At 40.2% G+C, this 22730-nt stretch overlaps 1 protein-coding gene across 1 annotated transcript in view; it reads right to left on the bottom strand.

Moving 5' to 3' along the window:
• The window catches only part of GREM2 (gremlin 2, DAN family BMP antagonist), a 40914-nt gene extending 18485 nt beyond the window's left edge, over window positions 1-22429 (bottom strand). The window contains exon 1 of the mRNA XM_063151570.1: window positions 22253-22429. The gene's annotated coding sequence lies outside the window, so the exon portion shown is untranslated. The remainder of the gene's footprint in view (window positions 1-22252) is intronic.
• Between the last annotated feature and the right edge of the window lie 301 nt (window positions 22430-22730).

Below are 22730 nucleotides of genomic sequence, written 5' to 3'. Positions count from 1 at the left end.
ATTTCACAGAGTTAACATGAAGCACATTTTTGTCTCAGTAATGGGAAAACCCTAAAAACGCATGTCAATTCAAACTACAGCCTTCAGGTGCTTTCAGTCTAAAAATGTCTGTATCTCTTCCAGTGAAAAAGTATCTTTGAGAAAAAGTTTTGATCAACACTTCTAAAAACCTTCATTCCCACTGTGTGAAAAGACAAAAACAGTTTCAACTGAACTTACCACAATTCCTGCAGTATGATGGACCTCAATGGGTCAGTGATAACCACAGCCCCATGGGACTTCCTACACTTGTATTTTGAAAGGAGGCTCAGTAAAGAATTTGGCTTAGGAAAACAAGACTCTCTTCCCTTACTTAGCCTCAGAACAACAGCTTTTGCTTTGAGTGATTATTTCAGCTTCTGTAATTTTTTTCCAGCACAGATATAGAGAAGCTCCATACCTATCACATCAGTGATTTGGGCAGCATGAGAGCATGGTGAATGTCAGAGCAACAGAATAATAATTATGAGAAACATTACAAAAAATGCACCTATTAAAGGTAAAGCTAAAAGCAGCTCACCTGTCTGGAAATCTGCTAGCTCGGCAAAAGCTCTTCTTAGAGGATCCTAAGAAGCTCTTAAATAGCACAAAAACTGAAGAGTACTAATTGCTACTTGGCAAAACTCTGCTTATTAAAAACACAGGGACATTTGTGGGGCTTTTTTCCTTTTGATTTTCAAAATAAAACACTTTGTTTTACAACATGAATGACACAAAAAGCTACATCAAAGCAAGTGCACATTTCAGTATCTACATCTTTGTTATAAACTTGAAGAGGAGGAAAGCTTACGTAAGAAAATTAAAAGAAAAGAGAAACAGGAGTGAGAATTAAATCATTAAACTGTATGGTTTAAGCAGAATGTGCAATGGCACTTCTGACTTAAAAAAGAAAGTGAGACCGGTGATTTTGAAATAACAGAAACACTTTAGAATGCAAGCTACTAGTGGATTTAGAGCATAACTGTACAGAAGACATAAAGATCTCCCCTCAATACTACAGTTTTAACGAGGTCTTCTCTATCTCCATTTTCCACTCCCTCACAAGAACCAAAATATTATGTGTTTAAAGCTGCTTGCCAAATCCATGGCAAAGCATCTAAGAGAAACAAGAGATTTAGAGACACATTAGAAATAGGTGACAGGGACATAGATATCACTTGAATCAATGTCAGCAATCCAGAAAACATCTGTTCCCACACCTAAAAAGCCTCCAGTTTTATTCTGGACTGTGACATTGCTTATGTGTCCACATGTTAGTGTTTCTGTAGGATGCCCAGATGCACAGCTGGGTAGGTGATTATGCTGTCTGCTGCCATTCACCCAAATGCTAGATGAAATTTGGGGGCCTCTCAGCAGTTCCCCAAGAGCCCTGCTTTGTCATGTGTGTTTCACATACAGCCACCATTGAGTGGAAGATGAACAGCACAAACTGCTTGCTACCAGTCATCCAAAAATGTAGCCAGTGGGGGACGCTACTTATCTTTCTTGTAACAAGCCTTCCAACAACATCTTCCCTGTTTATGAATGTAAGCTCATGGTTTCAGTACACACATGAACCAGAGATAATTTGACCTGCATTCCCCTCCCATTGTTAAAAAAAACCCCAAAAAACAAAACAAAACAAAACAAAAACAAAAACAAAAAAAAACAAAACAAAAAACAAAAACAAACAAACAAACAAACAAAAAAAACCAAAAAAACCCTCTAAAAGCTGCAGAAAAGGTTAGTGAGAAAATGCAAAGTACAAATAGGCATTTAGCATACTTTACAGTTAAAGCTGGATTATGAGGTAGGCAATAAACACAAAATTGATGGACCTGAATGGAATTACAATACCATATTCAACATTGTTTTGATGTCATTAGGTTTTGAGGTATGGAGGGTGAGGTATTTATACAGGGATTTAAGACCTCTGTATTATAACAACCTCCCTGACAGATTAAGAAGGTCAATTGTTCTAGATTTTTGAGTCCAAATGAAACTAATCACAGGCCAAAACACTAAAACCTATGCCTTTTTCCCTCAGTTTTAGATTCTGATTAGAATACTGCAGCATATAGGTTCAAATATATATTCCCACTATATATTGTCATTTTAGGACAGCACAACTCCACTTTCAGGAAGACTAATGACCTATAGAAAACCCTGTATTTGACCTTGGGAAATAACCAAAACAGCAATTAATGTCAGCGGGATATATTTCTGAATGCCAACTGTGCCCCTCTGAGATAAAGCTTAAATCATCTTAGGCTGTCACCCAGTCCAGGATGCAGTTTAAGTCCTCTGGACTGTGAGCCACTGTCACTCTGCTCCTGATCTCGCATTCCCCCCCACCCAGGACACATGCATGTGTGCAGCCACACAGGCAGCAAGACAAGTTTGCTGCTCCAGCCAGAAAGGTTTGGCTTTTTCTGTTTTGCCTGCAGCATCAGTGGTGCTGCTGGGCCCCCGTGCCAGTGCTGGGCTGCTCTGCCTTCCCAGCTCCAGCCTACAAGCACGCTGCCTCCAACCAGCGGCCACACCACACCCTGATACTCCTTCCAGACTGGGGCCTGGGAACGCTGTCACCCAACCTACCTGTTCCAGGGCGGGGGAGGCTAATGTAACCGGGAGGGTGTGGCTGATAAAGGCGGCGCTGACAGATGAAACTGCATGCTCTGGCTTCCCATGAGAGGTGCATGGTCCTTATATCTAAATGGCTTGATGGCAGTAGTACAGTCTGTACCACTGCAGTGAGAAGGATTAATAATAATAATAATAATAATAATAATAATAATAATAATAATAATAATAATATAGAATGTGATGATTAGTACCATTTCAGATACCTGAGAACGCTAATCATAAATATGTTTGTTTAGCTTGAAACATCAGAGACAGACCCCGTGAGAGATGCACACTCCTCCACAGTGGCCAATGGGGGCCAGGTGAGATATGTGGCAAATTTGAACAGGCACATGTGTTAGGGCAGCTAGCTCGCCATAAAAACCTCCTTCTGCTATAAAGACAGGAGAACTTGATTATATCAAGTGTCTTAAACAGTACAGCTCTAACTTACGACTAGATTTCCAAAAATGGTATGTGCAGTTTATCTCAAGTCCTCAATGGCTATGGGGTACTTTAGAAGAGGATCTTGTATCTTATCTTGAAAATATGCTCTGCAACTGTAGTGCAAAACTAAATATTAAACATGGAAAAAGAAACATGAAAATGTACTCTAACTTCTCCATCCTTCTGTCTGACTTTGGAGTGTCTTGCCTTTTAAGTGCAAAGGTTTCTACTGCCAAAACATCAGGGTTTTAAGTGATTAAACAAAACCACTGGTTTCACTGCAAAAAAATTATCTATATGATATATGAAACACTGACGCCTTCTGCTTCACTCTTTCTCCATTATCAATATCATCCTACCTGTCCTAACATCTACCTTTGCTGGATTCTCCATGCCTGATCCAGAATCTAACTTGGAAGATGGTGACAGGATCGTTCTTTTTTTTCATGTGAAGATGCTACATATGCCCATGCAATTAGTGCAATGCAAAATTAAATAAAACCAAATTAAGGACAAACAAACAAGCAGAGTGATTTGGCAAAAAAAGCTGGAGGAAGCACTTTTCCATTCTCTTTCCAAGTAACGGATTTGCCAGCATACTCATGAGACAGAACCAAACTTTGTTTTTTTGAATCTGTCAGAAGTTCTAACACATTTCGAATGCAAATATTTGTCCAACCTTCCTTTCAGAACAGAGCCCCAGAGCTGTAAAAAGAGCTGGTCACTTGTTCTGCTATTGAACTCGTATGGATTTTTACCCTCCTTAGGCAAAAACATAAGTTGTGCTTTGACAGACATGGCAAGAGATGGAGTGATGGTGCTAACACCTGAAGAAGAAAAACACAAGGCAAACATTCAGGAGCATTCATTCAGCAGAAGGCTGAAGCAGTCTGTTCCTTTGGTCCCAGACTGTTTCTCAGGTGATGGCTTCAGTGCCAAAGAGCACCAGCTTGTACGTCTGCCACCATACAGACACCACAATCACCAGCCAAAGGGAACATGCCTTATGCACAGAACCTGTTTATTAAGTTTATTAAGTTTCTCCCTTGATACTGTACAAAGGCACCTTCATTCTCCAAAAGCCTGGGTGATTCTGAGAACCACGTGGGCTAAGGCTTTCCATTTAACTACAGCCGCTTTTATGCAAGAATAAATGTAATATAATTAATAGTCAACAGATAGGACTAACTCTCATGCAGGTATGGGAGCATTTTAGTAATTAGGACTCTGATTAAGACGGGCAGCTTTAAACTAACACTGTAGAAGTTAAGCAAACACTTAACTAGCTTCCTGCATTCAGGCCTAAAAGCCTGTTAAAGTTACCAGACCTTAGAAGAAAAGTGAGGTAATGTATCCTGCACACCAGCAAGTCATAAGCAGCAGGGAACACACCCTCTACCCACTTGTAATTAGAACTAAGAGATGGAAATTGTACAGCAGTTGAATAAGTTTGAAGTTTGGACCAGTCGGCATTTAAACAGGGAAAGGTGACTGATATCTTAAATGTATAGCTCTCTTTTTTAATCAATTGTGAAGCAATATTTATTCTTCTAAAAGGCTCTGTACTTCACTGACAGCTTTTTGTTAAATCAGCTTCCATACAGTCCCTCAGTTTTCTATTGTTTCAGTGTGCACTGGTGCCTCTCACAATGGTCATCACGGTAATACACCAGTCCCAACACATTCCACACTAGACAAGAAACTCCTCTGCACCTGGAATTTAAAACAAAAATCCAAAAACAGAAGCTAATCCAATTTATATGCTAAACTCAGATGTGTGGCCACCACCCTTCGCTGATGGTACACTGAAGATGTTAAGGACAAATCAAGAGTCTGTTTTTGGCCCCGAAAACATGGGTGCACAAACACAGAATGGAAAGTAGTAAATTATGAACTAGTTCTGGGCACCATGCCTCAGGAAAGCCATGCAGTCTTCCCAAGGGGAGGCAAGGAAGAAAGACAAGAGCATTTATTCACACAGAAACCAACTCAATGTGGCAAGATTGCAGGAATCAGTGCTCTTTAATGCAAAGAAGCAAAGTCCAGAGGAGTGATGTTAATAGCTTTTAAATGCATAATGGGCAATAGCAAAGAATGAAATTATGGTTTTAGTCTTCATAGATTTGAATGTAGTAATGTTAGCAGATAAGATTTCAGGCAATATTCCTATTAGCAAGCACCATGATACAGAGAGTGAGGCATTGGAATTGATTTGCCTAAGTTTGTAGACTCATCATCAGGATTATTAAGGAAAATGTGATGCAAAAGGAAAAAAACAAAATCACATTTGCCATAGATTACATTAGATTAAATGGATCCTAATAAGCAGGAGAAGAGCCAGACAACTTCCCAAAATTCTTTTAATTCCGTTTTAAGTAAATAGATATATATACATATATAACATAGAATAATTATTATCTGCCAAAGGACCATTTTTAATAGCTTGTAGAAGTGTTTTTTGCCTAGTTTTATCATCTCTCTTCTCATCCTCCTAGGCTTTTTGGTTTTGTGCTAACTATCACAGAAATAAAGCACCATTCTTTTTGCTACAGAGTCACCAAACCACTACTCAAAGCCAGCCTGATGTTTAACACACTGCAATCTGCTTAATGTGAACCTACCAGGCTTACAATGCAGATACGATCAGATGGTTTCAGAATTAAAGACTCAGTTTGACTTCTTTTGCTGCAGGCAGAATACGTAACTTTTGTGCAATGCTCCTCTGTTGGCAAAGGCGGTCAAGATTTGGGATTTTGAAGAATGCCTTGGCTTTTCCAAAATTTCAGTTATTCAGAGGAAACATTGCCTTGTTTATTTCTGAAGAAAATGAATGTAAGTTATAAATCATTAGAAAATAAATCAGGTTTCCTAAAACATATTTAAATATGATATAACACATAGACACATTTTTCCATATAAGGCTAATTTGGGCATAGTTTCAAACCATATTTGAAGACCAATTTCAAGACAGAGGAGTCCAAACTGTTTAATTAGCCAGGATGGTTAGATGAGAAGATGGAAATATTGTTCCATGCAGAGTTCTTCCCCATGGTCCCTTCAGATGCAGTGACAGATGCACTGAACTAGAAGGCTGGCACTGCTGATGCGACACTGCTGATGGAGCTGCCAAATTCCACAACCAAAAACTGAATGGGACAGCTGAGTGGCTTCTTACCCAGAGGTCTCAGGATGACAGAACAGGCTGACAAACAACCACGTCCTCAAAGATCTGAGGCCAACTGCAGAGGTTTGCACAGAAGAAAACATCTGTAATGTCCTCATGACAGCAAACACCCAAATTCCTCTCTATTTGTAATACCTGTAATTAACAGGTGTGGAATAGTTTGTCAACAGCTGTTATCATAAAGCTATGGTATTTGTCCTACAAGCACAGCAGAGCTCTGTGAAGCTGTACCCACTGTCCAACACTCCCTTTCCCACAGAGCACGACAAATAAGATAATGAAATTGCCCTCAAACAGAAACTGAACACACACTGGAACAGAATTCAAGTTTCCCATCTGCCTTCTTTATCCTTCCAACACTGATATAAGTTTTGAAATAAGATTTACTTATTGTTGGTAGTTACCTAAAATTAATACAGAGAGTAAGGGCTTCTCCTTGGCATTTTCCCTATGAGGAACTGCTTCCTTACCTACATATAATCTAATATTTCTGATTACTATAAACAGGTGAGATGACATGGCAGTGTGTGGTTTCATAAAAGCCAGGAAAGAGTCATTCACTAAAAGCAACCTACAACCCATATTAGTTATTTCTTTACTACTGCATTCTTATTATGTACTGTTATTTAGTAACAAAGATACTGCTATTTCTGAGAGAAGCCAGTTGCTATGCTATGTTTTTTAAACCAATGCTACATGTATACTCTCTTGTAAACCAATGCAAAGCTAGAGTAAAGTAGATATACATATGTTCATGGTCTAATAAAAAATAAATCCATCACTCTTTGCCAAGGAATTACAGCAAGATTGAAACAAAGGGAAGTTTATTACAAGACAGAATCCTTAAACAGATCAGTGCAGCAGAGGATGAGAACGCCCTGCACTAGGCAATACTGGCAGTGCTTCTAACAACAAAAAGTTCCACACCTGCCCACTGTGTTCAGTAAGCTCAGGAAAATAAAACACGGCAGATGGGTGGATTCTCTGCAAATATGTATTTAAAAATATTTCAGAGACTTTATTTGACAAATACTGACTTCATTGAAGTGAACGGAAAAAAATAGTTCAACAGAGACACAATAGAGACACAATAATTTTACTCTGTGGAAATATCGGTACAAAATCCTTGAGGTTTAAAATATATAGTCATTTAGATCAGGCTATGATCTGTCTTCAGGTAGACTTGCTGATATTTGACACATTTCAGGCAGCACAAAAATGTACTGCATTAAAATACTTGATCAGTTTTAAGTAGCCAGCAAATGCTTACAGATTAGTTATGACAGCTAAAAGATAGGGGAAAAAAAGAATAAATATGACACAAAAAAAGTTTACCAGGAAATAATTTAAAACAACATATTAACAACATTTATGTTCTTAGAATATCTTGAAATTTTACTACAAATTATTTTTCATTTGCACTTAATACCATGCTGCTTCTTTAGTTATTTTTCATATTTAAAATCATCTTATACTTTTAATTATTTTTCGTCTAGCTGTGAAGAGCTAAAAAATGGACAAGGGAAGAGAAAACTCTGAAGATGAATGTTTTCTGCCTAGTGTGAAATGGCAAATAAATCTAGCCTAGCAAATCCTAATCTAGGTTAGAGAAGCCCTTGGCTTTACAAAATTACCAGTATTTCAAGAGGTCCCATAAAACATGGCTATAAAGGGATCCCCCAAAAGTGCCTCGACAAGTTCCCTCTTTTCTAAAGACATCCAGTCCAATGAAATCCTGCCAGCCAGAGGCAACCCAAACTTTCTGCTTTCTGATTTTTCTTTCTTATGCAAGTTAGTGAAGCTGCCTGGCAGGCTCACTTGGGACATGTGAGAATGGTTCAGTCTCCCATTAAATGCCTTTCAAAGACATTTGAGCCCACAACAATTTAGTACCAATACCAAAGATAACTATCTACCAACATTTTATCTTTCCATCACCTTAGGTATAGGGATCTAGTAAGAACTTCATAGAAGACCACTGTGGGTAAAACACTGAAGTAAGTGAAGGAGGAGAAAAAGCTGTAATACAAATTTTTCTGGGAGAAAATGTAAAGAAATGAGGAGTATTTTGTGGTACAAGTGCCATGCATTTCTAAAGCAATAAATATATAAATATAATAGAAGTCACCCCATACTCCATTGATTTACACTCCTGGTTTGAACCAAATTAACACTTAGTTAAGGTTCACTTTAGAGATACCAGACCAGCTGAACAAACCAGAGATATCAGATCATCTGAAGTCACGAGGTTCAGTTTCAGCGATGGTGACACATAACTGTTTTTCTGAGGCTAATGGTAATTTTCCCACAATGTTTTTGCATTACTTGTTGGCTTCATAACACAAATGTCTTGTTTGGTAGTTTCCTGGCTGGAAGGACCTACTTACTGCCAGTTGGCGGTACCAGGCAAATCATTTCAGCAAAGAAAGGCTGATCCTAATCTCTTCTCGTGCAAGGCTAATACAGTATCAGTGAAGAATTCAGTATCTGTATTCCTGTGTGTGCACAGCTCCCAACTGAACTTTGGACCTGAAAAATTGGTTCTTGTATGAGACTTCCTCATCTTGAAGTAAAGTCATGTTCAGTGATCCTTAACAGCATCTGGGAAATCCCACAGCCCCTGAAAGGCTCACCAGCTCTGAACTGTGACATTCTGGCTACTGGCAGCAGGGGCCATTCCTTATGTGAGGGCTAAACAGTAGAGGGGAGGGGGTAATATGTGTCTACCTGTACTTTGGATCTAATTTCATCTTCTTATAGCTCCAAGGATCTTGTCACCTTTAGTTCCAGAGTGTACTTTAACCTATGCATTCAACCCTCATAGTGATCCTCCCCAGCCTGCAGTTGCACCTTTTTCCAGGCAGATTGAAAATCTCAGCAGATACATCCAAAAATGGGAGCATTAAGCAGAACCTTGCAGCATTTCTCAATCATTCTTCCTTCTTTTTTTTTCCAAACGCTTCTGCAGAAGCCTCCACTTTTGAAATGTAGGAAACACTACTTTCTTCAGCATTATTTGAAGTTTAATAATTTCCCACTTTGACACATTAACATGTACACTTTAAAGCTAATCCCCCAAACTCCCTATTGGCAGCACAAAGGCTACAGGTGTCTGCCCTACTTCTGGAATTCCTGATACTGGCCATCTAATTTTTGTGTTCTTCAATAGTCCTTAGGAGTCTTGAGAAGGACACCTCTACTGAATTATTTTGGTTGCTCAGTTTCCCATTCAAAAACAGGTGCTTTGGAAAACTATACCTTGCACTTCCATAATACTGTGCAGTTCAGTCTACAGTTCATTTTGTTTGGAAGCCACCTAGGCAGGTCACCACAAAGCAGTTTACCTTAGCTATTAGTCTCCTGCTTCTCTACAAAATTCAATAAATTAAGACTCTCTGGCTAATATATCTTCATAGCTCCACATACTGACCAAGGAGCATGTAAAATTCTTAGCCTTTGTAATTTTAGGCAGAAGAAAACTTCAGCACTGTTAATAAAAAGGTTTAAGGTAAGTAAGTTACCCAACAAAACATTTGGGGCTTCCTGTTCACAAACTAGCACTCTAAGCATTGTTATTTGTAGAACTCCTCTGATTTTCTTAAAAGGCCAGTCTTCTGTATAGTGAAAATAGGTGAGAAGAAGGCAAAGACTACTTTTACCCACCACATAAGTAAGCAGTGCCACTGGGGTTAGATACATGTAGATTATTCTTAAGTTCTTTTTAAATTACTCAGAGATTGTGTTGAAATCTCCAGAATGAAAGAAAAATGTTCCTTTCATTAACTTATGCAGGAATTGAGGATTTGTTGTAAGTCATATGCATATGCAAGGTTGGGTGAACAGGGACACTTTAACTGAAGGGTAAGCTGATATGAGAAGGTGACCGAGACAGAGGAGCAATGTCACAGCACTTCTGGATTCTTGATTTTATTAGTGTAGCAAAATAACACAATCCCATGAACAGAAAGAGAGAAAATGGCTAAATACTTAGCCTTCATCTCCCCACTCCCCTACCATGCCCTGCAGAGCTGCCCTGTGAACAGGAGCAAGCAAGATCTACAATGTGAAACTCTTCTTCTTGCAGACACCAGTGATTGCTGTCCTCAGCACAGATTCAGCATTTGTCTTTCTCCCTTTTCTCCTGCACATTCCTCCCGCAGACCTCTAGCAACTCTGCATCAGGGCAATAGCCACAAGATGATCTGGAGAGAGACTGCTGTCTCAACATAGCATGGAGATTACTCAGTAGTGACAAAGTAAATCATCCTTCAAAGATAAGTCAATAGTGAATAAGTAATTTTATCTGTCAAGAGTTAACATGCAATGAATACTTGTAAAGGTTACTCAACATAAAAATCTACCAGTGGTTAGACATGAGTTCCCTCACATATGCTAACCAAGGAAGTCTCCAAAGTAATAAATTCCACTTGACTTCTCATGAAAAGCCTTAAAAACAGCAAGCTGTATGTATACACTCCTAGAAAAAGATTGTACCCTAAGAGACAGCTTACAGCCAGATATCTTACTTAAAGATGCATCTTGCAAGTATTTCTTAGGAATCATGTTAAATTGTCATGTAAAAATACTTTAAAAAACAGTGAATGTGTGAGCAGAATAGCTTGCAATGAACAAAAAACCCCCCTAAAGCTGCTTTAAAAAGCCCAAAACACTTGTTGAACCCACACACACTGTGAAGCCATAAACAGTCTGGAAGTTAACTTCAGACCACTGAAAAGTTCAACTCACTTTTCATTTCTGTCACTATTTGCATTTTTCTTTTTTTTTTTCACTAACATAAAAGCATTAATCTGTTTGGATTTTCTTCTTGAATGTACTTTTCAAGTTCTTATATAAATTTCTAGCATGGCAAGATATCTTTCCTATAAACTCTGTGAAAACATAGCTTATGATGTTTAAAACATTCTATTTAATTAAAAGAAATTAACAATCCTCTTAAAATGTGCAAGCAGCAGTTGTATATTCTGAAATCCAGGCTGTAAGTATACATCCCTTAAATTTTCCTAGCTTCTTGAATAAATAGATCCTTTGAGGTTTCCCAGATAAGATATATTTCAGATTACTTAGGCTACCCAAAGAATGCTTTTGCCACTCTGTGCAAGAGCTGAAAGTGCATTTATCTTGCTATAAATAAGGTGACTCTTAAAGAATGAAGTTCAGAAGTGTTAATGTCAACCCTTTACTGGACATAATATTTAGTAGGTTAACTCCATGTCTCAAAGCACCTGAGCTAGTTTAACTCAAATTTGAAATCAATTCTGACCTTTACAACATATGCAAGTCAGGAAAAGCTGATTGAATAATTTCAGAATTACAAGATACAAGTTTTATCATAAAACCTAGGTAGGAACAAAGCTGTTTTGAAAGTTTCCATTTAAATATTATGTTGACTCACAACTACCAGGAAAATCACACAGACTAAAAGGTATAACTGAAATGTCCATAAACAATGTATGTATGGAATAATTCAACTCATCAGAAGCAAATCCTCTCTTCCCTACTTTATAGTACTTGAGTTTAGATATGCTGCTTCAAAAGAGAAAAGTGCAAGGGCAATTAGCAATTGTTGTCTCTTTCTTTCACTACAGTAAAATTTTTTTAACATCTATGGATGGCCTTGTGCAAAACATACATAAAAACTTTGGATGTCCCAGGTTATAAACCCTAAATAATGAAGGTAGCATAGCAATACATGCTGGGGTGAAATTCTCACTGTATAGAAGGCATGGGCAAAAGTGTTAGGTTTTTGAAGTATAAAAGAATATTCACATTACCTTGAAGGAACACATTGTTGTCCTTCTCCGTGCAAGGAATTTAATCCAGTGTGTGCAAATCTGCATTAGAATTCATATCCTTATAGGCTTTGTAGAAAAACAAAACATTTAATTTTTTTGTACCTACACATAAAGTCAGAGCTACCTCTTGTAGACACTACTCATATTTGCTCGCACGCACATGTATCACACCACAATAGCAGTTAATAAGAGAAACATGTTAGTCTTTCACAATTTTTTTAAAGTGCTCAATGACTATAAGAGTTTTTACAGTTCATAAAGTGAATCATAAGGTTCTGTTCAAACAATGACAGCATTATACAATCATATAATGGTTTGGGTTAAAAGGAAAATTTAAAGACCTGCTAGTCCAATCCCCCTGCCATGGGCAATGACATATTCCCCTAGACCAAGTTTCTCAAAACCCGATCCAGCCTGGTCTTGAACATTTGCAGACACACACATCTTCCCTCAGCAAGCTGTTCCTGGGTCTCACCACTCCCATTAGGCCACGTCATTTCAGAAGATTTGGGAATTATGGTCTCCAGGCTGTCTTAAATAACAATCTTATCTAAAGATTTTCCACACTTAGCAATTAAGCTCATCTATCTAGACCACTAGGGCCACTTGGTACTAACAGGGTTTTCAAGACATCATGCAAGGAGTCTGCACCTACCAGCCTCATTAGTTAGGGGATATACAGTGCTTTGAACACTTATGTCAACATTTACAGCACAGTTTCTGAGCCAGTTTCCCATATGTATTGATTGCATATCATTTCAGACATGCCAGAGGGCACGAAGAAAGGATAGAACAGAATGAAGACACAGCCTAACAGCCAGAAGCAGAGACAAGGGCAGGATAACCCTTTCAGTTTAAACGTTTAGACCTATGCCTAGCTAAAGTGATGTCACATGGGCACAGCTGTAGGCAGAAGAACAAAACATGGACACTCTCTGGACCATTAATACTTTGTGATGCTTTTGTCAGGGAGAGTTAATAGAGTTAATTTTCCTGACAGTAGCTGGTATACAGCTATTTTGGATATGACAGTATTGATAACACAGGAAGTTTTAGTTATTGCCAAGCACTTTCACAGCATCAAGGCCTTTTCTGATTCTGAAAAATCTAATTTGGAGCGCTTCATAACCAAAAACTCTTAAATTGCAGTTCACTTTTACAACAGAAAACAAGCCTCCCTTTAACGAATACAAACCCAACCATGCAGATTCTAATTTAACAAGAAAAACAACTAATTTAGGGTAGTTTTATAAACAGTGACAATAACCCTAAACCCAATGAATGGCCAATAACTTTCAACGGTCTTAAAAAACACATCTAAATTTCAGTGTGGAAGAAGAAAACCCAAACAACAAGCATGGCATTAGCATCTCCAACTCTCTGCATCTTACACATTCAGATAAAGTAACAGCATAAGTCAATCATGTTTGACTGCTATCCAGTTATTTATAAGAGTAAACGAAGCTGGCGTCCGAGTGGGGAGATGAACTGGCAGTGTGCCGTTCATCAATTTTATACCATTTGTATAAAACAGGGCACCCTGCAAGCACTCTGACTGCAGTCTGCCTATCTATGGGGACAAAGCCAAGCAGAAACACCAAAACAGGCAACACTCTGGTTTACCTAATGACAAAGCCAGAGATTTCTTCAATCTGCAGGTGAACTTGCCAAGGACAGACCTGCAGAAGAACTCACTCCTGGAATAGTGGCCAGCAGAGTTGCACACACAACAGTCTCCTTTAAGACAGGAAACCTTTGGTATGGGCTGTGTACCCAGGCATTTGCAGTTCTACTACCTGAATGGATCACCTAAGGGCAGAATAAAACTTCTCATGGTTCCTGGAAGTCTCAAAGACTCCACAACGTGCTGGACTGTACATGGCTATAATGGACAGGCATGGTCCTTAATGAAATGATAACTCAGGTCATCTCCACTGATTCCACAGACCTTTAAAGAACATTTAGGAGTGGGGGGTTGGGGAGAGGAACACAAGAGAATGAAATTACTCCTCCACAGCTTGAACAAATTACATCAGACTTTAATATCTGAAGCAGGTTAGGAGCTCACATTTACATCTTACATCCCCAGGAAAAGGAATTAATATTTTGGGGTAACTTCATGGGTAGCATACAAATCCATAAATTTCACACAAAGAGTGATCTTTGCTTTTTAGGCTTGCTTCTAAGAAATTTCATGGTTGAGAGAAGCGTGGAAATTAACTAATTTCCCTAATCACCTATTTATCAAATAAATGTATTACCATACACAGCATGAACAGATAACCACAGTAGCTTCTATAACCAATCGTGACTTCATCCTGCAGTTCCAACTAATTACCAACACATGGTGGGAATAATCCACTGGCCTTTTGTGGTGCTCAGAAGCACACAGAGAGTATCTGCTCACTTTAGCAAGAGATCTGCTATTTTGGAGGTGGTGAAGACATTTACAACAGTAGATTATGTATCACTGTGTGATTACGCATTCCCCTCTACTCACAGAATTTCTAATAAGATTTCCTGCATGCATTTCATAGCAAAATTTCTTCATTCTGTTTTACTGATGTGTAAGCAGCATTTGTGACCACGTAAAAATGACCTCAACTTGAACTTAGGAATGAAAAGTCATCCCTGTGGCCTTTTCTTTCTCCAGATTTCACTCTCTAGTTGAAACATTGGCCAAGGCACAATGAGCAAATATGAGACTGGACAGCCATTGCTTCTCAAGAGTAAAAACTGCCAGTGCATGATATGGACCCAGAGATATTGCTGGTTTTACCTCTTCCAGAATAACTTTTCCAAGGAGCTACACCCTTGTCTAGCTTGCTCAAATTCTGAAAATTGCTGTTTATGACTGTGGCTGTAATAGCTGACCTCACCAGCAGTGCCAGGAATGAAACCACAGTCTTTGGAAAGCGACGGGATCCATAAGATACAGACTCCTTATTTTGAGAGACTATGCTATGAGATTCCCAATCCTAAACCACACGAGATGTTTATGCCAGGATAACAGCTCAGATTCCACAAATCCCATCCATAATGTTAGTAGAAGTTTTTTTAGCATCTGGTGTACTTTTAAATGGACACCAAATCTGTTTGTCAGAGAGAGTCTGAGCTGCTAAATAAATAGTGATAAATTTCCTAATACTACTGGGCAGAGTGTTCCTGCAAGTACAACGTGTGTTTATCAGTTTCCCACTGAGCTAGCGCTGACTTTCAAATTTCCTTTAATCTTATTATAGTAAACATAGTACAGCTCTCTGGCAAACAAGAGGAACATTCTTCCTGTAATATCATATGCTTCTTTTAAAGAAACCTTAGAGATGTCCAGAAAATAATTAGGCTCAACTTGGAATAACACAATAAACTTGTTTCCAAAGAAACAAGTTTCACAAAATATTATATTTTTGGACTGAAAAAAAAATGGCTATTTTTATAAGGAGAAGATTGGCAAATTCTGATAGGTACTCAAAATAGTGTTTGCATGTATCATATTTTTAAAGTCAGCTATTGAAACACCAACAGAAAAATATTTTTCTAGTTGGAAGCAGCCTACCTGAATCAAAGGAAAAAAGCAACAGGAATTTTGGATTTAGAATTCAGAAAATAGGAGACTTTACTTTGTGAAGGAGCTTTTGCAATGCTCCTTCAAGAAGAAAGAACACCAAGTGCAGACAACTTAAAAAAAAATTAGATAAAGAAAACAAAATGGGATCTATTATGGTACTGTTTGTATTTAAAGCCTCTTTTCATGTGAGAGGAATGTACAGTAGACAAAGGTGGGATTTGTCTTACAGTTAAAAAAAACCCGAAAATCTAGGCTGAGTTGTTGAATAACTTTATGTAAGTGACTGAAGGGACTTTGGGAACCCAAAAGCAAGACAGTTTCAGGTAACATATATTAGCTCAATTTCCAGTTGTGTGCATTTGTCTTGTTTGCTTCAGGGTTTCTACAGAGACAGAGTCACTACATTTATCAAGAATTAAACACAACGGTGCTATTTTCACATATCTTCTGTGATTTTTGAACAAAACAATAAATATTCCCCATAATCAGTTTCTGTGGCATTTGAATCTTCAGCTACCATTTAAGAAGCCACACATTGTGAGCCATGACTTTAACAAAGGCTCAGCTTCAGTAAAGAATGGAAGAATTAAAGAGACAGATGAACAATCTTCCCCTGCCCACACGGAATCCAAGATGCTTAGACTTTGTTTCGGTCTGTAAGTAGTCACTCTTCAGACTATCCCAGCAAAAGCTGTTCTCACTGAAGAATCAGGCAAAGGTTCCATGGACATCATTAATGAAGAATATAGACAAAAGTCAACAAACATGCTAAGTATAAATCCATTGTGTGTAGTAATCTGAAAGGTATCAGCCAGAGAACAATTTAAATCAAAATACAAGAGATAGCCATCTCTCTCTTTATTAGCAGACTTTACTGGATGCATCCATTAAGTCATGCAACATGTTCACATATTCCCATCTTCTCTGCCTGTCAGTCTCATCTTGTTCCTCACAAAGGACACTGAGCTCCAAATTATGTTGACAGAACAGGAACGGACAAACGATAGATGGATCATGACAAAGAACATGCCTAGAGCAAGGATGTCTGACATCTGAGAGCTTCCTTTTGAATGCTTTCCTTTTGGATAGAAGCTCTGACCCACTATTTACGCCCCTATCCCAAGCTCTCCCACATATTTTTAAATGACAACTTTCCAGATGTTATCTCAATGGAGACTGGCCAGATTTATGGGCAGGATCTCGCTTAACTCCGAGCCATGCTAGTGTTTTGGCCTCACTGGAAATGAGATTAGGTCTGAGATTTGCACCAGGGAAAAAAGAAACCTGCCCTTCCATGCCAGAAATGGTCACAGAGAATTTTTACAATGCTGTTTGTTTTTTTCTTAGCACTACTGTATAATATCAGTCTATTTGAGCATTATCATAACAGCACTTAAGTAGAGCAATAGGATAGATGAGACATGGCTGGAATCCACAACAACACTGCATGTAAACGGAGACGGGCAAATAATTCACATCTAGACCAGCTCAACAGAGTTTTCCAGCTCCAGAAAGTGTTTGTACAACACAAGGTCAACAAGGCGTTCTGCATGAGCTGTACAAGTGTTGTTTCCAAGTTTTAAGAGATGTTAAAAATTCAGGAAATTTTCAAGATTTATTGTGTTAAATCCACAGTCTGACACTGTATTTGCGCACTGCCCATCACACTCAATAAAAACTGGTTCCAAAATGAAATTTGGAGGGTAAATAATATATTTTCCTTTCACAGTGTACTTTACTTCTCCCACATCCTTAGCACAAAATAGACAGAAACAAAATTTTTTATGAGTCTTTCTCTGCTTGAATAGATCACAATTTTAATTTCCTCAAGTTTCATTGCAAATTATGGTTTCTCCAAATACTCACTTCCCAAGCAACAATGACTTTAAAATTGCTGGGAATGAGAGATAAATTCACCCTTTTTCTTTCTCCAAAAATCTTGTAATAAAGACAGTAACATGCATATTTCTATATACAACTCACGTTTACAGTGTAACCAGTTCTATATGGCAGCATGGTCTACATGGAAAACTGACCTTAGCAAATCCCCCTAACTTTTATGACTAATCTAAAATGCACCATTATAAGTCTTTGAGATATTATCTGAACAGCAACAAAGAACAAAATATTCAGAATGTCATCGATAAATATTGTTCAGAATGTCATAGATAAATATTGTTAAGCACAAAACAAAAAACAACAACGTTAGAAGTAGGTGCTGTAAGATGACTTTTTGAGAAAGACAGGTTAACAACTGAAGTTGCCACGATTGTATCATACCAGATATTGAAAGATGGATTGTCTTCTCTTTTAATGTCCTGGAACGAAACAGATTTCTATGGTCTTCTTCCCTTTCTGAAACAGGCTTCAAAAATCTTCTAAAAATTGATAATAAAAACCTTAATGCATTGAGAATGAGAAATACCATGGTTTCAAGTGACATACCATCATCTACACAACTCACGTTAAAATCTATACATCATCCCACAGAGAAGCTATGCATTGAAATAAGACTTGGAGTAGACAGCTTCTAGCAACAGAAATACAGTCATGGGAGTAGGAAATCCTCTCTTCTTTTTCACTTCTTATTGTTCTATATAGCACAACATTTTCTGCAATCGAAATGCTGTCTTGGAGCAGTCCCAGTGATCCAGGACAAGAAGAATATTTGTATCAAGCATGCTCTACACATGCAATCCAACCATTTCCATCATAATCCAATGGAAACGCATGTAAATCTGAAGAGCTGGTAAGAAAGCCACTTTTTGCAGCAATGACAACGATATTCCGTTTCTACATGAAAGAAGGACCTAATCCCTGATTGCTCCAATAACATATTTTAAAGTAAGAAATGCTTTCATAAAAGAGATAACTGTTTATAATTAACATAATGATTTTTTAATTTAAAATCATTTTCCCCAAAGAAACAAACCAAATAAAAACATGAAACTCTAAGAAACCGGCCAAATCACCAAGAAACAGAAAATGGAAACTTTTTTCCCTTTACATTGAAAACTGCAGAAAAAAAAGGTTTAACATGTTTTAATGAAGCTTGAAGTTTTAAGTGGATGTTTCTGAACATCTCCCCTTAAACATTCTCCCCCTGGTTGAGGCAACTAGACTCCAGGATCAGGGCATGATTCTCATCATGCACTGGAATCCAGGAACTACCCCCACAGGTGAGATCTGCTCCCAAGCAATTCTTCTGGTGCCCTGTGGGAGATGCAGTCAGCCACAATGCTGCACCAAGGGAACACAGTGAAGCATTTCTAAATGACAGCTTTAAAGTCTCAAGCCAACATTTCTCACCACTCCCAAATGCAACAAAGAATACAAACAGCCTTACGGACCTGTATACGCAGAAGGGCTACGGCCAGTGACAGGCAAACGACCATGAAGGAGCATCAGCTGTCCTTTCCTAAATGCAGCTGCAGTGTCCACGCTCAGCAGACAAGCACAAGGCTACACTATCCAAAGCTCCCACTCAAAAACTAGCCTCCTATCACATGCCAGACTAGGGGAAAAAAAAAAAAAAAAAAAAAAACAAAAAACCACCACATTAGCCATCTTTATTTTGAACTGAAGATATCTCAGCAGGACAGCCCTGGTTGGTTGCAGGGCTGTGCTGTCCAGCTCATCCAGGTGTTTTCTGGTAACACGTACATGAGCAATGGCGCAAGAAGCAGGGACTACAGCCCACACCCCTGGGAAAAATGGCTAGTTTGGTCTTCAGACTGCGTGGTGTCTCAGGAACAGCATGCTGCAAATGGACCAGGTCTACTGCAGCAGCTAGCACAGCCCAACAGGAACTGACAGGCACAGCAAAACATTTAGGCACAGAAGACACTGTATGTATTTTATAGATTTTTACTTCAAGCTGGATATGGTCATATGGATTGTATTTCCAGAAACAATTCCAGCACGTCTCTTAGTTTAGATTCATCTTAAAGGAATCCAACTGGCCCACCATGAACAATATGGAGAAGGAGGGAAATAAGTGGAGCAACTGAAGGATAGGCATCAAAAGCCCACTCCTGCCATGAACCACAACACTATAACTGCACAACCTATACCCAGGAGCAGCCGTGTGTGGAGGGAAACACATTTTTATGCTACTCTTTAAGATACTCTTCAGATGTCAGTAAATCTGCACAGTAGCTTGAACCGCTCAATTCTTACTCAGTAACTTGGAACTGCTCACTGAAACAATTCTAACTCTAGATCAGAAATTGGTAAACATCACTGTACCGATCCCAAACTGGAATTTACCAGTTTCTGATGATTGGGTGAGATATATTATGTTATTTTAGCAATAGTGTTAGAATTAAACCAGTTACCAGATTTATTAAGCAAAACTCAAACAGGATTACTTATTACAAAAGATGATCTGGATCTCTGAGATTTGCTGTTTCAAAGAGATTGACGAATGGTGACTGAAACCAAGCATTTTCCAATTTATTGATGCCATTCAGTGGGTACTTCAGATATTAATTTTTACCCTCACCTGATACTATGAAAAGAAGCAAAGGTCTCCACAGTTAAATTCTTCAACTTTTCATACATTTGTTATATTCCCCACTGAAAGTCATGCACAGTATAATTTAAAAGATAAAAAAAGAAAATATATTTCAGCTAAACAAATCAGCTCAAAACCTTGGGCTAGCCACATTTATTTTTGTGGCACTCTTGTGGACGTCTTACCGATGCTTTTCACTGACACATCTTTCACTTAGTTATCACACTGCAATGGAAGACTGAGTGAAACTCCCTGCTACCACATGAACCTCCTCCCTACACGCAAGAGCTCTGCCCGAACAGCGGGCTGCAAGAGAGGTGAGGAGGCAAAATCCTACTTGCTGAGGTTTCTCGCTCATCCCAGAACAGAGATTTTACAAACCAGTCCTCCCTTTTCAGCTGCACAGTGATCACAAATCAAGAACTCAGGACTTCAATGGGATGACAGCAGTTCATGAGGACCATGCAACAAAAGTGAGGGAGAGTCAATTTGCTCAGTGCGAACACTGTCACAGCACCCTCACGTCCTGGCTCTCAAGGCAGGCACACTGCTGTTCCACACAGTTACTTTCTTGAAGCGATTTTTCAAAATCTTAGCATCTTACTCCTAAACTTTTGCAAGTAATGAAGAAAGACCAGCGTGAGAAGCAGGAACCAAGTTTTGTAAGTGAAGCATCTGCATTAAAATACATCAAGCATTATAAGCAAATACTTCAGGCTGTCCGTACTTTTTGAAGTTCAAGAAACAATCTAATCCCCTAAGGAAACACAGCATCTGTATTGTATTGGCACGGGTGGGAACACAAGATTCTGAAGTGATTGCTAATTTCACCCCGGTTGAGCAAGAAATAACCTTGAAGCAGCCTGATAAGCAACTTCCTAATTGGAGCTCTGAGCTGACATTGCTTGGTCTTGCACCTGCTGTTTCATGATTGTTGAGAGGACTGTGGGATTCCTAACCTGGGGCTTTTTCTCAGGGAATCTCTATCATTCGGCTGAAGTTCACCTGACTCTACTCATTGGGATTTCATTGTTTATTTCTCCTTTTCAGAGAGAAGAAGAAGAAGGAAAAAAAAAAAAAAAAAAAAACCAAAAAAAAAAAAGAGGTTTAACTTATTATGAGCTGTTAATTTTGTCCTCAAAAATCCACCAAAAGTTATATAACCCCTTTCACAATAGCATGCTAAAAATAAGAGCTGTTCAGCCAAATGCCACTGCAATTTTTTTATAAGACCTGTGCCTCCAATTCTGCAAGACCTGTGGAAGCACAAATATTTCCTTAACTGTAGCAGAAAGTCAGTCAGTAGCTCCTTGTGAGACAGACATGAGTTTGTATAATCCTCAAGTTCAAGGTAAAAAAACCCGGGTATCTGTATACGCACACGTATATTTCCAAGTCATGACTTAAAGTAATGCTATTCGCTCTTGGAGCTGATCCCTCGTGGGGTTTCATAATCACAAACCATCATTAACCCAAAGCAAAGAAAGAAAGGTACAAAGGGGCACAGGTTTCAAGCACGAACTATTTTTTTTTTTTTTTTCTGGTTTGTCTTTCTTTTTCCTTTGCGGGGGAGCGCGGGGACGCGACGCACGACGCCCCAAACGCTGGCAAACCTGGCCATCCAGGTGCCTTCCCGGGGCGCTCGGAGCCCGGCGCCGCTCTCGCTGGGCTCGCTCCGTGCCCGTGCCAGCGCCCCGCGGCTCGGACGCGCCGCTGCCCCGAGCCGTGCGCGGCCCCGCCGAGCTCCCCGCGCCGAGCCGGGACGGGCCGGGCGGCGGAGCGGGACTGCGGGACTGCGGGACGGGATGGGACGGGGCTGCGGGACGGGACTGCGGGACGGGGCTGCGGGACGGGGCTGCGGGACGGGGCTGCGGTGCGGGGCTGTGGGACGGGACGGGGCTGCGGGCTGTCACCGCACGGCGCCCGCGGGGCCCGCCGCCTGTCCCCGGAGAGGCGGTAGCAGGGCAGAGGAGGAGGAGGAGGAGGAGGAGGAGGAGGAGGAGGAGGAGGCGGAGGAGGAAGGCAGCGAGCCGGCCGCAAGAGGAGCGGTGCCGGCTCAGGGTCCCCCGGCCGCCCCATACCTGCACGGAGGCGGGGAAGGGTCCGCAGCGCGCTCCGTCCGCCGGCTATAGATCCCAAGGGGCGAGGAAGCGCGGTGGCGGTCGCCGCCCTGTGCCGCTGCTGCCGGTGGCGGTGGTGCGAAGCCCCGGCCGGCTGCAGATGCCCATAGGCGCTCGGTGGGGCCGGCGGTGCGCGCAGAGAGCGAGGCGGCTGTGCCGGTCCCGACGGCTGCGGGCAGCGCGGCACTGGCTCGGCGCAGCCACTGCCCGGGGAGAGGATCAAGGCCCCGCTTTCGATTGGCTCCGGTGGCCAAACAGCTCACACCGGCCTGCCCGCCCGCTCCTCCCGCCCGCCTCCCCTCCGCCGCCGGCCGCCCCGCTCCTCCCGCCGGCTCCCCAACCTGGCGGGCACTGCCGGCTCCGCTCGGTCCCCTCACACCCTCCCGTCCCCCGCTACGCCCCCCCTTCCCCAAGACGACGTCCAATCCCTTTGTTTATG

The sequence above is a fragment of the Melospiza melodia genome, chromosome 3 (assembly GCF_035770615.1).
Source record: "Melospiza melodia melodia isolate bMelMel2 chromosome 3, bMelMel2.pri, whole genome shotgun sequence".
NCBI lineage: Eukaryota > Metazoa > Chordata > Aves > Passeriformes > Passerellidae > Melospiza > Melospiza melodia.
This window is presented reverse-complemented; position numbering and strand designations above follow the sequence as displayed.